At 37.9% G+C, this 17387-nt stretch overlaps 1 long non-coding RNA gene across 1 annotated transcript; it reads left to right on the forward strand.

Annotated features, from left to right (window-relative positions):
* Positions 1-3876: 3876 nt before the first annotated feature.
* On the forward strand, positions 3877-17037 carry LOC121233163. The gene is made up of 3 exons (XR_005931992.1): positions 3877-3907; positions 12188-12192; positions 17026-17037. It is a non-coding gene; the product is annotated as an uncharacterized LOC121233163 (long non-coding RNA).
* The last annotated feature ends 350 nt before the right edge of the window (positions 17038-17387 follow it).

Consider the following 17387-nt stretch of genomic DNA (forward strand, 5'->3'; position numbering starts at 1 on the left):
ATAATTTGGAATGCCTGCTTTGAGTTTCATGCGAAAGTCACAGAACTACACGTTAATCAGGCACCTATATTAAATAGGGCTTGTGTTATAGTGCATTAATCTGTTCTGGATAAATGTTGAATGGTGTGATTGAGAAATTCAAATAAAAAAAGATTTATCCAGTTTGGGTAATATGTCTTGATCCCCATGAAGTCACAGAACTCATGAGAATGGAAGGAATCTGTACCAGGAATCTGCTCTGGAAAACACGTACAGATGGGTGGTTAAATGGATGTCTGTTCTTCTGCATTAATGGAGTGTCACAGCATTCAGGTCTCTCACCTTGACTTGAAAAGAAGAGTAGATATTAGTATGTGCTTTTGGATTACACCTAAGTGGTTTCAGACATTAATTATCATCTTTATGTTCCTGTGTCACTCTTTTAAGGAATATCTTATATACAAGCACAGTAAGTAATTAAACCCTCTTGTATTTCTACATATGAACTCATAAATGCACTGAAAAACTCTGGCTATGATTCCTGTTTGCCCTCCTCTCTGCATGCTCATTTATCTCAGTGCAAAAATGAGCACCACATGGATGCAAAGCAGGATAGTCTTTTGCACCCATATAAATGACTACACAGGTGATGAAGACAGACATACCTGAACTGAAAGGTCCTTAACTTCAATCTTACTCCTTCTTTCAGGGTGTGGTGTGGGTTTTTTCTTTTTTTTGGGTGGGGTTTCGGGGGGGAAGGATGTTAGAGGATGTAATCAGAGTCAGAGATGAACATTGTCTCTGTGGCACTTACTCACTCAATTCACTTTCAGAGTCACTGACTAGTTTCCTCCTTTCAGCTGGGAACGGTCAACTTGTATTTCAAATAAATCTTCCATCTTTTTGACTCCAGTCCACTGTGTCTTGATAATCTTGCATCCTTTATTTATAGGTATAGGGAGCAGTAAATAAAGAAAACATACTGTGATTTTGTACTATCAACAAGAAAAGAAAAATAAAGGAGAAAACCACAGGGTGGGTAGGTCTATGCTTTTTGGAGGAAAACTTACTTTGGATTTCATTTGTAAGGGGAAAAATATCCAGAGAAAAACAAGTTTTATGGAAGTGATGTGTTCACAGATAACAGAATTTATGCAAAGGAAGCTCAGAAATGCATAATAAATAGTTTCTTCTGAGTTTTCAGCCCTCTTCCTTCATATAGAAAAGACCTGGATACTTCTTATTTATAGACTTTAAACAAGAACATAAATCTCTAAAAAATGGAGTTGTGAAAGAAGGGGGTAGAAAAACAGTCCCAAAAATGTATTCATGAACACAAAAAAAGGTAAAAATGAGTTTGTAATTTACTGCAGCTCAGAGGCAGCAATAACTAATACACTGGAAATTTACCCATTTTATGCATCTATTTTGCTTGCTTTACTACTCTGCTGTTCATAAAAAGAGCATTTATTTCAGCAACTGTCATGTCACTTGGCATTTATGTGATATCTGAGCTATGTGTGAAAATGCACTTTTTTTCCAGTTCCAATTTTTATTGAAAAGTTATTTATTTTACAAATTGGTATCGAGGTGATTTGTCCTCCTATCTAACTAGTTTTACTATTCTACTTTTATTATGTTCATTCTTATCACTTGGGAATCAGAGTCATAAATCATTTGGTTTTGTTTTTCACATCCTGGTCCCTACTATTCTACTTGCATTTCATCCTCTGTGTGCTGCTGTCTTAATTCCACCTAGTTATTACCTGAGAGATTAAAAAACATACTTTTCTATTCTTACACTTTTTCTTACTGTTATGCTGCACTTTTGAGGCACTTTGGATTGTCCACTACATTTTGTGCTCAGCTGTGACTTTTGACAATTTACTCCGTTGTTTCTCTTTGCCATTGTTATTATCTCTCACCCATGTACTGCAGACTTCCACCTGGGGGTCAGAGCTGCTCTGTAACTGGCACTGCTTACATCTGCAGTAGGGACCTCACCTGTCCTGTACAACTTCCAGCATCAAGTGTGGGATGAGAGGCGTCAGATACATAAAAGAACTAGACAGGGGAAATGCAATGTAATCACTGCCTGATTAAGCACTCTCCGAGCTAAGGTCCCTGATGGCTGCAGAGATGTGCTATGGTGCCATATCTCTCCTCTGAAATATCACAGTTTTTGAGATTCTCCAGTAATCACCTAGAGGGAGTGAAGATTATTAGATAATCTCTTGAGAGGGTCACTGTAGTTTCCAGGAGTTGTTTTGTTCCTAGCTCCACCTCCAAAGATGCCAACCAAAAGGGAACTAGAAGATTAATTAACTGCACCAAGCATTTAAAATTTAAAAGGAGAAACAATTTAAAGGCAGATGAAGAGACATGCTGAATTTGCTCAGCTGCAGTCTTCTTTTAACAAACCTGGCTTTCTAGCAAAAAAACCCCATACGTTTACTCAACTATTAAACAAACCTCCAGGTCAAATTGTTTATCTGCTCTTTTGTTGTTGCTGTCAGCATAAATGGCCTTGCTTCTCTAAGAAGATTGGCATAAAATGGAGTCTGTTTATTTCTAATCGCAAACTTTACCTGTGACAAGGCCATATTACTACTTCTTGATCTAAAACTGATCACAGAGTAAGTGTCTGCTCAATGGCTATTGATGGGAAAATCTCATCTGTTGCCTTGGCAGTTTCAGTATATTTAGAAGCCGAGAACCCAGATGTGAGTTCGCATTGTGCTTGTTTATGACTAACACAATACGCAGGGCCACTCAGTCCTGTAAAATATTCAAGGTTTTCCCCTTGCTTGAGATAATTTAGCTGCAGTGTCTTTCCTGGGCTCCACATTTTGTCCTGACACTGTAGAATTTATAGGGAAGGGGTAATGGTGGAATGAAACCTAATTTTGTGAAAATAAGTTGGAATTGCTATCATCTGAGCATCAGTTGTGAGACAAAGAGAGCTGGCTGCCTCAGTGAGGGGAGCCTACCTGTGCCACAGGTATTTTCACAGCTGCATTCCTATTCCCATGAAAAAGCCTTTTGCATTCACTGGCAGTACTGTGTCAGATGTCTGCAAACCAAACAGCAACTGCATTACTTTTTGTGCTGAAAGGACAGCCTGGTCGCTGGCCCATAAAATAATAACTGGAGAGCTATAGCAAGTCCTCTGAGAGATTGCTCATTTGAGAAACATTCATAAAACATTCATAAAAGCTGTGTTTCTATTTATATGCAGCAAACCCTCTGATCCCAAAGGGGATCCCAAGCATAGGTATGATCCCCAGATAATCAGTCGTGTTTGCTTTACAGGTAATGCCATTTTTGGTGTATCTGCTTTCAGACATACCATTGCAAACAGTGCTGCCAATTAATAGTTCTCCCTTGCCTCAGAACTTAGAGGAAAAAACAGAGTACTGCTGACAAAAACATAAAAACACAGCCTCTGCTAGCTCCGAACATTGCTTTATTAAGCCTGGTATTCTGGCTTAATATCCAGCAGTAGCTAATGCCTCATGCTTCAGAGGAAAGGCAAACCCCACAATTTGTGCAAAGCCATAAAATAGGGGAAGTATTCCTTGCAGAGCCTGCAGCCATCAGCTTATTCCCTGAAGCATGAGATTTGATTATATGTTTGTTTCTTGGGGAGAAGAGCTATGAGTATTTAAGCTTTTCAGGCTGGAGATCATGCATTAGATTAACCTGGAGGAATCTGAGGCCCGTGTAGAACAGATTGTGGAATTCCCTTGGCAGAAATGAGCAAAGCAGCCATTACTAACATGCTGTCATATTGCTAACTGGAGCCGAATGACAAATTCATAGGAAATTTTGCTTCTATTTCTGCTCTTGAGCTACCAGTGAGAAGCTTGTGATTTCTTCTGGGTGTAAGTAGCAACCTTATTTCCCACATAGTTTCTAAGTTTGTGTTGTGTTTGCAAACAGTGTAATCTGGTATGAGTAGGAGCTGGGACTAAAGAGCTGGGTCATGTAGCACTGTTCACGTGTCTACCTGCGGACTGCTTGCGAGGGCTGGAAAGCAACTGTTTTGGCTCTGCTCACTCTTTTCTACCTACCTCTAACTGAAATTCCTTTCTTCCATTCTAGGCAGTACAAAGGAGTACTTTCATTTTTTAGTAGGCTGCTTTTTTTTTTTTTTTTTTTTTTAAATTGCTTTTGTCTGTTTGTTTGCTCTGGATCTATGTAATATTTGCCAAGGAAACCAAAGCAGACAGTACCTATGGCTCCAGTCACACACAGTCTGGGGCTGGTCCAAGCTTTGTGAGGAAGATTCATCTAGAGAAGGCAGATGGAAAAAAAGAAAAAAGTCATGATTTGAACCATTATCCTGTGGCTTGTGAGCAACCTCACAAAGGTCAAAGAAACTTCAGGAAGATTTGGGTTTGCACTGAAGATGAATTCAGGTATTGCCAGGCCCAGGAGCAGAAAGAACATAGAGGCCTTTTAAAATACTCCCTCCACCACCCTTCCCTCTTGGTCTGTGGCACTAATAGGCTACTGCACAGTGCACATTCTTCAGTCACCCTTCAGTATCCAGCTGGGCTTATTTATGGACTCTCGGTAACTAGTTACACTTATATTCAGCCCAGACAGACAACCTGCTACTCTGGTCACCTATCAAATCCCCGGTGGTTCAGCAGAGAGAAGCTGAGTGCCCTTGTAGCAGCATTATCCTGGTTAATTAATTCTTCAGTGCTTCAGAGACTCAGAAAATCAAAGTCCAACTTAAAACTTCCTATGAGCAAAAGCTTCTTTCCACCCCCCTTCAGTTTTGGACAGAAAATGCATTTTTGCCTTCCTATAGTTCTTTGTGCTGTGAAAGACAGGAGGTCCTGCAGTATCTTCTTCAAAAGTGGTAAGGGTCTTTTAGCTTCCACTGGGAGCTAAGGGCAGTAAACAGTTCCTGATACCTCCCAGGATCAGATTTCATGACAACTCTTACATTGCTCCCCCTGTTTTGGCAATAGCAGCTTTGTGACTGAATAATAAAGAAATGGCAGCAGCAACTAGCACTTGCGTGTGAGTTAAGTCTCAGAGCTCTGCTAGTACAGAGTAGCTGTGTTGTCTTATGGATGTAGTTTAGGCTCCATTTTGACCTACAGCAAGAACCTTCATACCAGGAGTGCCATCCCTTCTTCAGCTTGGAAGCAGGTCCAGGCACGGTCTCCAAACCACCTCCACCCACCACCAAAGGTCCTGCTGTTTTCTCTTAGCTGCACAGCAAGGGTTGCTGGCTGCATGGGACCGAGGTGGTGGGATAGGATTGAGGAACATCTAGTTCTAGAGATGTGGTCTTAGGGCCCTGCTTATAGCAATGGTAGGTGGTCCTGGCTTGTTGCCTGGTATTGATGATCCTTCACCTGCCATCTCACGTTTCTCTGATGGCCATTGGATTGTTGGTGGAGTCTGTCACCACCACCTGACCCACTCTGCTCACCTCGCTCAGGTACAGTGCCCTGGTCAGAGAGGTCGTATCCTTCTAGGATGTCCATTATGGATTTTAATCCTGTAGTCTGGACCCATAATAACCCTCAACAACATAGAAACGCACGCATCTTTCAGTCTCACTTGCAAAATGCAATCAATATTTCTTATTTCAGGGGTATTGCACATTGAGAGAGAAAATAATAAGTGAAAATGTATTATTTCCAAGTCATAAATCATCATATTTCCTGTCTTCCATTTACTCCAATTTTTTGGCATCACATGACTGACTTGTTCATCAGCCAGTTGTTTATGTTCTTGCAAACATGAAAGAGCTTATGGATGTATTGATTTGGATCAGAGTTCATATACAAAACAGTGTAAGAAAATTGAGTTAATAAAACTATTCTGCAAAAAGTAATTTTTTGCTCTCTGGAACAGTGAAATTTACTATCAAAGATATCCATACAAAGTCAAATTGTGGCACAAAGCCAAGTTGTTTACAGGTGATTCCTGCTTTCCAAAAACATGTCATCTTCCATTTCTTAAAAGCTAAACCCTGTATTCCGGTGCTAAGTATGAACTTAAGTTGTAAGATACAGAATAGACTCTTGAAGTGCATTTTCAGCCACTGAGTCCCTGGTGAAGACTGTCCTCTGTATTGTTTAGTTTCTTGGTTTCAGATATCTTACCCTCCAAATTTATGTTCTTTTAGGAGAAAAGATAAAAACTGATTGCCGTAGAAACATTTTGAGGTTAACATAAAACATAATTCAGTCCAAAAAAGCCTGCTGTCCCACTGCAGCACTAGCAGCCCAAATACCATAGAAGGCAGAAGCCAAAAGGGCAGAGTAACCTTACTGAGAGGTGATGCTGTTCTTGTTGCTACTCTGAAGTTCTTAAAAATTGCCCAATCTTTAACATTTTAGGGGGCTTTTAGCAATAGCATTAACAGAACTGTTACAAAACGTTTTCAGGCCACCAGCATAGTTGAATTCAGTTTCTGGATGTGAAAGACTTTCGTTTCCTTGGAGTTGGGATGGGAGCCGGGTGGTGGTCTCCTTACAGGCTGGCATTTTCCTACTGCCTTTCTGCGGTAAGATTGCTTGCCAGCCTGCAGTGTAAAATTGCAAAAATTGGGTAATATTTCCCAGTGCAGCTGGACCTCCTAAATGTTATTTAAATTTCTATGAATCACTGAGGAGTATCAGATCACAAATGCCATCTTCTAGATCCCTGTTTTTGCCTCCTTCTCTCCCGCTTCTCCAGCCACTCAGCAAAATGCACCTGAGACATTCAACTGGGATCACATTTTCAAGGTGTCTTTTAAAACATCTTTTTTTTCAACTTAAAGCTTTTAAGCCTTAATTCCTCTTGTGCTTGTTTGTTGCCAGAGCTGTTCTCTCTTTACTCACGCTGTGATCTGTCCTAAATTCAAACCAAAAAATCAAGTCAGCAATTTGACAGAAGTGACATTGATGGATTTTTCACATGCAGTATTCTTGGAATTCAGGTGTGTCTTTCACATGACATTGTTTGGTACCGCATTCCCTGAAATTATAAAGAATAGGTGTATTGTTTCAATCTGAAATAACAAAGAATCACTGCAGTGCCTTGATGCCTGTTTAGATAGAAGGATTTACCATTTCTGCCTCGAAATCCTATATATTATGACAATACTGACTTTGCCATAACTTATTCTTCTCAGGGTTTCTGTGTTATAAAGCATTTCTGATGAAATGCATATTGAATATATAAAGAATTAAAATAAAAGATAATACAACTTTAACACAGGCTTCCTGTACTGCCAGAAAATAATTCCTAATAAGTAGTGCAAATTCTTATTCTCATGATGTTTTTGTCTCATGGGATATCAGGCAGATACAGAGTAACACTGACCTTTGCGGTCAGTATGCCTCTTAACTGCTTAGTAATACAATACATTGAGGTATTTCATGCATTAGTTTCTTCATTGATCAAAATAACATATGGGATACAGGATCTCTGCTCACAGGAAACTGTTTGGATTTGTATGAGATTGGAGAGGGCTGAGAGAGGATCAAGCTCAGGCATTCTGAGTGCATCTACGCTAGCAGTTTAGAGTGTAGCACAGGTCATTTTTTTGGTGTGAATTACTACAACTTGCACTTGATGTACTGTAGATGACAATTTTGTGCACCTTTGGTGTACAGAAACTGGATTCTTTCTCTGAGCTGGACTGAGGAACAGAAAATTTCTGGCATGAATGTTCTCAGGCAAGAGATTACTTTTTTTCTATTTAGTTTTAGCCATATCACTTCTCAGATCAAGCTCATAGTGCCAATATAGCTGAAAGGGAGGTACTGATGGCAGGAACACTTTAAGCCAGTATTGCCACCAAAAAGTTTCATCTTGGAAAACTATAGCCTCTCAAGTACTCATTCCCCTCTCCTCAACTTATTGTGTTTTCCATCATAAATGCTAAGTATTAGATGGAGAATATGCTTCTTACTATCAAAGCTGATTTCTTTCTCGAAGGAGCCAGCTTTTCTGTGTGCATTACTGTACTTTAGCAGGTAAACATGAATCATCAAAATCTCACTTTAATTTGTTGAATTGTAACTTGGAAACTGAAGAAGCAGAGCCCAGTAAGCATTTTCAAAAGATATAATATTAGTGTACTGATGTCTCTGACCTGAGTAGCTAGTCACTAGCTGGGTTCTTGCCTGCTTGTTCTTCTTGTGAAGAGAAAGTGATAATACAGGCCACAGATTTTTCTCGGTGCTGATTACTTACAAAAAGTGTACACAAGAGGCCCGGCTTCTCCTAAGGCAGGAGGAAAAACAGTAGGTGGCTTCCCTGCTCACAATTTCCAAGCCTATTTCCAGCTATCTTACTCCACAAAGGAGCCTAATTGCTTCATCCATTTAGCCTGAATGAAAGGTGCCGAACATTTTCCAAAGCTTTAACAAGATCTGTGATTGCCTGAAGATGAGAGCCAAGTTTGAAGGCAGCCTTCAGCACCTTCCCACCCAGAAACCCACCAGGGGCTGTCCAGGCTGGGTAGGAAGAGGGTCTGCCCAGACATACACAAAGAGGAGAGTACCCTCCTCACCCTGAGGCTTTAAAAAGTATTCTCACCTGGTCCCCAGGTGTCTCTAGCAAAAAAAACCAAAACAACCCTGTATAGAAGGGTGCTGATGACTAAAGCTACATTAGAGAAGGATTAGGTATTTAATGTCTTGGTTTAAGATGAGCAAAAGTTAATTTCCATAACTCCTGTATTTGGACTAATGGGCCTTAAGAAGAAATTAAATATCACATGATTTTGAACACTTCATAGAAGGTGGATAATAATATAAACTTTTTTTTCCTAACAAGGCATTTAAAAAATAAAAATTATACTTGCAGGGGACCTTCACTTCTCCAATCATTACTTGTCAACGTTGACATTTTTTTAGATAGCCATTTATGAACCAGATGCTTATTTATCTTGAGTAATATGTTATAGGGTCAAATTTGGAAATTCAACCCTTTTCAGGAAAGCATGTGGCATATATTCACTTCCTACTGATATGGGGGATTGTACTGCATATTTATGGCTAACCATATGCTCAAGAATTTTCCTGAATGGGCATGTATATAGAACCACACTTACACAGTCTGCTGATTTAGATTGCATGTAAAAAATGAATTGTGTCATATTAATGTCATATTATTAGCTGAATGAACATTGTGCTACCTTATAAATGTATTTTGATTTATTATAGTGAAAAGGATTTTAGGCAGAGCTTACAAAAAACACCACATTGCAAACTATTCTAAAGAAATATGTAAATAGAAATCTTGATCCTCTTCTGTGTCTGCGTTAAATATTAAATTTTAAATAGCATCAAACTGCCAGGATGACCCACTGCAGAATCAGTGATTGGAACACATGATTCACATTGACCACCACGTCTCCTTTCAAAAATCTGATTTCAGTCTCCAGACAATCTTGACCTTTCCTTGTACTATCCATGGTGTCCTTGTACCACTCGGCAACACTGACTCATGGAAACCCTCCTACCTCTATCAATACCAATTCCATTTGCCTCTCTGAGTTTCTAGTCAAGAAACAAAATTGATGGTGCCCTTAGTACCAAGTGAATGCAAGTGTCGTGGTTTAACCCCAGCCGGCAACTAAGCACCATGCAGCCACTTGCTCACTCCTCCCACGTTGGGATGGGGGAGAGAATCGGAAGAGTGAAAGTGAGAAAACTCGTGGGTTGAGATAAAGGCAGTTTAATAAGAAAAGCAAAAGCTGCTCACACAAGCAAAGCGAAACAAGGAATTAATTCACCATGTCCCATTGGCAGGCAGGTGTTCAGCCATCTCAAGGAAAGCAGGGCTCCATCATGCCTAACGGTGACTTGGGAAGACAAACACCATCACTCAGAAAATCCCCCTCTTCCTTCTTCTTCCCCCAGCTTTATATGCTAAGCATGACGTCGTATGGTCTGGAATACCCCTTGGGTCAGTTGGGGTCAGCTGTCCCGGCTGTGTCCCCTCCCAACTTTGTGTGCACCCCCAGCCCACTCACTGGTGGGGTGGGGTGAGAAGCACCAAAGGCTTTGACTCTGTGTAAGCACTGCTCAGCAGTAACGAAAACATCTCTGTGTTATCAACACTGTTTTCTACACAAATCCAAAACATAACCCCATACTAGCTACTCTGAAGAAAATTAGCTCTATTCCAGCCAAAACCAGAACAGCAAGGTAGAGTTAATTCTGACTTAGGAACATTTTACACTTATTTTGCAGTTGTTCAAAATGTCTAGGGAAAATTTAGGACAATGACTAAGCAGGATTGTGTTTTTCCTGGGAGGAATAAATTACAGAAACATTTTTCTTAATGCACATTGAGGTATTAAAATATTTTGTAAAACAGATCACCTGCAAAAATGAGGGGATGAATATTATTAACACCTATATGAGTCATATACAAGCAATAGAACAGAATTAAATTTTGCCCAAGTAAATATTGCTACCACCTTCCTTTACAGTGATGAGTAGTTAAGTCTATTAGGCCAACCTCCAAAAACCTCCCCAGTAATGTAGGGTGTTAAGATGAGAGTTCATGTGACTCATGCTATTTATTATTCACTACAACAATCTAGGCAATTTCCTGCTCTCTCTACCTCATATATATAGGGTCTAATTCAAAGCCCTGTAAAGTCAGAGGAAAGGGGAAGTGGCATAGGGAATCAGTAGCATAGCTGGGAATCAAACACTGGAAAGACCAAAGTAAGAACCAATTTTCAAGTACTACCATCTTCTGACATTTCATTTTTTCCCTGTTGTACAGAGAGGTGCTATTGCACATAAGACACTTACGTGAGTTACAGGACACCAGAGTGTATGACTTGGTTCTAAAGTAGGTATAGTGAAATTTATTAGATACAGCAAGGCTTAGCATAGCCAGTTTTATGTGTTTTATGTGATCGTTGTGAACTAGCATTTTACTTTTTTCACCTAGATCTAGTCAGAAGGTTAGAAATTGAGAACTTTCTTTCAATAAACCGGTCATTAAACATGCTAGTAAACTAATTCAGTGTCAAAAAAATTGCAGTTTACACCAGAAATCATACTTTAAAATTCCAGATCAGCTCTAATCCTGACCTCTATCCATTGCAATTCCTTATTATATCTGACTGGTTGTTTTAAACCTTTTGATCAAATGATAAAGTAAATCACATTGATGACAGAGACATGTTATGCCTTAGAGAAAACAAAGCTGAGTAACATAATGAGAATTACAGAATCCTATCAGACTAAACTGCCAGGATTGAATTCCCAGACACAAGGAGAATGAATATGGTATTAGCTTATGGTATTATTTGGGATAACCCAGACATAATAGGGACGATACTTATGGTACGCTAAAGGAAATCTGTGTGCTTATGAGAGGAAAAAAACCGCTAAGAGCAGGAAATTTCGTTTATGCCATGTGTAGGTGGTATACTGATCACAATGGAGTGTGCCATAGAGAATAATTTTAGGCACCATAAACAACTATTTCTTGGAACAATTATTTCAAAAAGCTACAAAAAAAATGCTACTCTTGATTAAATCCTGAACAACAGGTAGAGCAACATCCAAGGCATAATCACAAAAAAGTTTCTTTAACATTAGTATAAAAATATACTCAAATTCAACAGCCTTACAGGAAGAGAAAAAAAGGTTATTTGGTTAAAGGGACTTAATAAGAGTGTAGAAAAGGATTAAATTCTTGTAGGTGGTATGAAGACTTTTTCAGACATCACAGTGGAAGTGTTGAGTAAATCTGTATTGCTTATCAAAAGAAAAGATTATGAAAGAACCACCTAAAATCAAAATGATAAACAAAATTCTAACATCATTAACCACAGAGACTGTTAGAAGTAAAAGGCATGCTTAAGGAAAAAAAGGAAGACTTGACCAAATAAGAAAATTGTGAAGGAGCATAAATACTCTCTAGTTAAACATAAGGCCATAATAGGGGAGGCCAAAAATGATTTTGAGGTAGAACTTGCTAAAAACATTAACAAATACTAAAAAGCTTCTCAAAAACAAAAAATACAGGAATTTTGTCAGCTTATACTGCTGATTTCTAGTTGAGGTATAAAGAAACACAAAAATAAGACCATAGCAAAAAAGCTAAATGAATCCCTTGTGCCAGCATTTGCTACAAAAGAGCTCAAGGGAGGTTCCTACACTGAAACTCATCTTCACAGAGGTTGAATTTAAGGAATTATTTCAAATTGAAGTTTCAGTAGAAAAGTTTTAAGTGCAAACTGATAAAATGGATGATAAACTTCAGGGCCAGATGGTTTTTCTTGAAGAGCTCTAAGGAAATTGAAATAAGAATTTTCCAAAGTTATCATTATGGTCTAACTTGATATAAAGGGAGAGAATTGGCAAATGTAAGTTGTGGTTTTTTGTTGTTGTTTTTTTTTTTTTTTTTTTTAAAAGACACTTCTGATTCTGTATAAGATCTGTTTCCACACTGGAAAATTTTTGAAGCTATAAAACATATTATAGCAGAAAATAGAGAAAATAGAAAACACAGAGAAATTATATAATTGAGAACATGCTTTTTTTTTCCTAAAGAGAGGTCACTTATTCATGAACCTTAGCATTGTTTGAGGTAAGGAATTAGTTAAAGGGGAGGAATTCAGCAGATCTGAATTTAAAAAATCTCTTCACTCACCAAAGACTTAAGGAAATTAAGCTGTAAGGAGACAAGAGAGACTGTCCCCTTCTGGGTTAAAAATTGGATAACGAATAAGGAAAAACAATATAAGTGGTGATATTCATAGTGCAGGTAGATTGCAAGTGCTCTCAGAATCCATTGTTGGAGCCTTCACTGTTTGCTGTATTCACAAATTATCTGGAAAAGGGATTTAATAGTGAGATGGGAAAGAATGGGAGAAGGAACCCAGAAAACTTTACTAAACAACTTCTAGCTTACTGCATGGTATACCCACATTGTGGTCTATGTAGTTCTAATCATAGCATCTAAACATGGATACTGTTGATCCAGAAAAGATTAAAAAAAAAGGTTGGAAAATGTGATCAGAAATATGTAACAAGGAAAAACAGTATTGACTAAAATTTTTTGGCTTTGAAAACTCTAAAAAGTTACTAATAGCATGGAGAAGGTGAAGGTATTCAGAAGATGGCACTGGATGAAATTATCAAGTAGTAGGCTTTTCAGGAACAGGCCGAAAAGGAGTGTTTTTCTGCATAAAACATCATTAAGCAGATGAACTTGAAGTTTTGGATACTGAAAATATACATGAGCTCAGAAAGGACTGAAACAAATTCACAATGAGCAATCCATCAAGGTGCATTAAAAATAGATGTTTACATCACATCCAGATTGAACCTTTGGATCAGGGACATCTGAAACCATACATTGCTAGATGGTGGGATAATGTACCCAGGAATTTCCAGCATATGGTTGTCTAGTGCTTCCACTTTTTGGTAAACCTATGTCTCTGGTCAGTGAATGTTGTATCTGGCCACGTATGGCTATTTTTATATTTTTAGCCTACTGTTTCCCAGTGGATATTTTTTGCCTAGTCAGGTTGTACAATGGTAATACATTTTGTCTTGATAAAAGTTGGAACATATTTTAAGAAATCACTTTCATGATATTATGAATAATTATAATATTCCTATCTATAACAATTACCCATGATGAATATCTATTATAGGTGCCTTTTAAGTTATGATCCAGTTTGTATAAATTTTTATGTGAAGTTCTATCTGTCCTCAAGTCAAGGTCTTTCTTAATTATTTACATTTAATGTGGGGACTCTTCATCAATGTCATTTTTTTCTCCTGGTCACTGCCAACTCAATTTGATCTCACAAAATGAATTTGTGGCATTTAGATTATATCAAATGGTAGTAGAGTGTGAAATCTAGGCAAGTATATCTTGTGACATTTCTTTCATTCTTTTACCTTCTATTGTTTTAATGAACCACTTTAGAAAGTCCAGATGCTTGTTTTATCTTTTTTTCAATCTTTCTGAATTGCAATTGACCTTCTAACACTGCTTTCTCCTTTACAAGCATTCTCAGCTGAGCATTCATGCTAGGTGAGGGGTATGTATTTTTTATTTTTGCATTTTCAAATTGTATAATCTGATATGAATTTAGAAGCAATTCAAAGGAGGTGACGTGGACTTTGCAGCATTCTTATCTGCAGATCTACTTTAGGTACAAAATATTCTATTCAAATCCCAGTTTTTGCATAGACCTACTGTATCAGGTAGATTTATGTGGCTCAGGTTACCAAGTACTTTGTAGGAAATGGAACCTAAATGTCATGCTAAAATTCCTGGTATGCAGGACTTTGGTAATAGGATCATTTAACTACTAGCTTGGATAGAAAATAATAAAAATTACAAAATAGCAAACAGCTAAATACAGAATAAAATATTTAAAAAACAACTTGAAATATAACAACATACATTTGAGCAATTTGTGGTAATGAACATATTTTAGGAAGAATAAGAATATGTTAACAAATACCTTAGAAAATAGGTAAATCCCTCACATGCAGCAGTTCAGCTCTTACCTGTGGAAAAGTTGCTCGACTCTAATACATACATTAGTGTATTCTGTCTAAAAACATTGTTGATTCCAATCATATTCAGGGTGATTATTTTAACCATCAATCCTGAGCATGAGAAGTTTGTAAGTTATAAATAAAGGTAAATTAGTACAGAGAAGATGTACAGGAAACTCTGCCTGGGGAGACATGGAGAAGATGATACAATTACTATTATGGAAGATGGGAGGTGGCTGTATCCATAATATTTCTGTCACCTTAATGAGACTACAAAAGCAAATTAAGCAGCTACTCAGTCCTGGTAAATATAAAACCTAACAATCCTGTAAGGGAAAGCAGCAGCAAAACCTTGTAGTAAGCATATTTGGGAAATTTGGGTTCCTTCAGGAATGGTTGAAAAATAATGGGCTTATGACAAATTAGAGCCTAAAATTTGAGGACTGTGAGTAACAGAAAGGAATGGGTTTGTCTTGGATGTGCTGGTCTCACCCACTTGCAGGGAAACTCTTAAATTTCTGCAATATGTAGCCTACCATATTAAAATAAATAAGTGCTCTGATGAGGGTTTCTCTTAATGCAACAAGCTTTAAACTGTGATAGCACAACTGCTGGTACATGAACACCCTCTCCACTGAGGCTGGAAACCCCTGAGAGAAGGGATGAGCCAGACCATTACCTGATGCTAAATCAACCCCTGATCACTCATTGCAAGTGTTCTGAATTGCATTTGAGCTTCATACCATAGCAAATGGGGTTTGCATTTCTAGCACGAAAAGGTACATCTGTAAACTCTGAAATACATCAGACTTGAGCAAGGGCTACAAAGAAGCTGTTGCTTCGCAGGTGAGAGCAAGGAAAGATCTTTGTGAGATTAATTGGTGGGATCTGTGAATCTGGATTTTGCAAAGGTGTTTACCTGCAGTGCAGATCAAGGAAAGAACCACAAAGATTGTTTGGCACCTCAGCCACAGCTTTCTTCCTAATAATTAATTTACATGTCTCAGTTCATATATGTGCTTTTATGCATCCTGTTTTAAGTCCTATATAAGCTTAGTGGCCTAGTTTGGAGCTATGGATTTTATGAGATATAGTGACAGCGAAAGCTCAAATTTGAAATATGTAAGTCTTCCTATAAATCTAGGTTTTGATTGGAGTGACCTAATGGAGGAAATACAGGAAAGTATGGATGCGGAAGATGTACATAGGATCTCATCTAACAGGAGAAACTGCCTGTTTCTACCTGGAGATGTGTCTGCTGAGAGTCACCCTGAAAGCTGAAAAACATCAGAGAAAAGCCTGTTCTGTAATTCAAAGTCTTTTAAATCAGACTGACACCTTTAGAAAAGTGTTGCAGGCAGTGAACACATTTGATGAGCCAGACCATTGTTATCCTTTTGTTTAATGCTGGTAAACACAGGAGCGTGCTTCCACATGTGAACATAACTTATTTATCTGCAAATATGTTGACTTCATCTTTTCCAGTTAAAGTATCTTGTCTATGATGATGTGTTCAAGTTTTACTATAACTACCTCCAGTTGTAAAAGGTTTTCCATCCTTTTATGAGTAAAAGTCACAGTTGAAACTGACTTTTCTGTTTAACAAATGCCATCTTGCTGAGTGGTGAGCAGTGGCCTTCAGGGAATGTAAGCAAAAGATTCAAAAAAAGAAGGAGCTATAATCTGTCTGCTTTCTCATAATGTGAATTAGAAATACAATGTTGGAGCAACATAGGAAATTATAAAGCCTGCAATTCAGCATTGTAATTTACTCATGTAAGTGAATTAATACATTTATGAAATACATGAATTAATCTATTCTGAAGTGTTGACATGGAGGGAACTCAACTGGACACTAAAAAAGGAAATGTTTGAGACCTGTCTATAGACTAAAAAAGGATACTTTTGCTACATTTTCTGTGATGCAAATTTAAGTCTCAGAATAACACAGCTGAATTTCAGTGTTAAGTTTTTGAATGTGTTTCCTAAATCTTTGACAATGATCAGTCCCATGGAAGTGTGCAGTACTTAACCTGACTGATTATCTTGTCAATGAAATTGGTACACTATACATTTAAAAGAAAACCGGACCTGAGGCTGCCTCACTTTAGAAACAGAGGTGTGAATAAAAAGTTTGTAAATACACATAACAGTCTGAGAGAGAAGAAACTGTGGGAGTTGGACACCAAACCATGTAACACCAGATTTCCTAGACCAAGATGTTAGAATAGATATTTGCATATTAAATTCTCAATTTTCAGCTCTAATGTAGTGTGCTTTTCAACAACAGTCAGTGCTTGAATGATAGCCATTATGATTATATAGAATTAGCAGAAATTAAATGAAGTTTAACAATAAAAAAACACAGCAGTGCATCATTTGATATAAAATGTTGCCAATCAAAAAAATAAAGAAAAGCCATCATCAGGGTAAAGATATGAGATAGGATTCAGAATTGTGCTTTATAAAGTCCCAAACTTAGAAGGAATAGAGATAGCACTGGTAAATACTTTTTCATTTATCTTAGCCTGCAGCTGAGAAGCCACTCTATATACTGTGCGCTGTTTACACAGATTTACTGTGCCTTCTGTACTATGTGACACATTTACTCAGTGGCCGCTACTAAAGGTTAACGGCTTGGTCACAATCTTCATATTAAATATGGTGCAAACTCTAACTTGTTATTCATGGGTCATGAGAGAGTTGCAGGGCCACTTTTTTACAGGCTTCTGAATATTGTCCTTAAATTTATGCCTGTTAGATTGCAGGTACCCAGCTCCAGCTTCACCAAAGAGTAGAGACCATGAATAAAAAGGGAATTCCACACCTTTTAAAAAAATTGGCCCTCCAAACAAAGATCAAAAGACATAAATAAATTGTCCTATTGAA

The sequence above is a fragment of the Aquila chrysaetos genome, chromosome 3, assembly GCF_900496995.4.
Source record: "Aquila chrysaetos chrysaetos chromosome 3, bAquChr1.4, whole genome shotgun sequence".
Classification (NCBI taxonomy): domain Eukaryota; kingdom Metazoa; phylum Chordata; class Aves; order Accipitriformes; family Accipitridae; genus Aquila; species Aquila chrysaetos.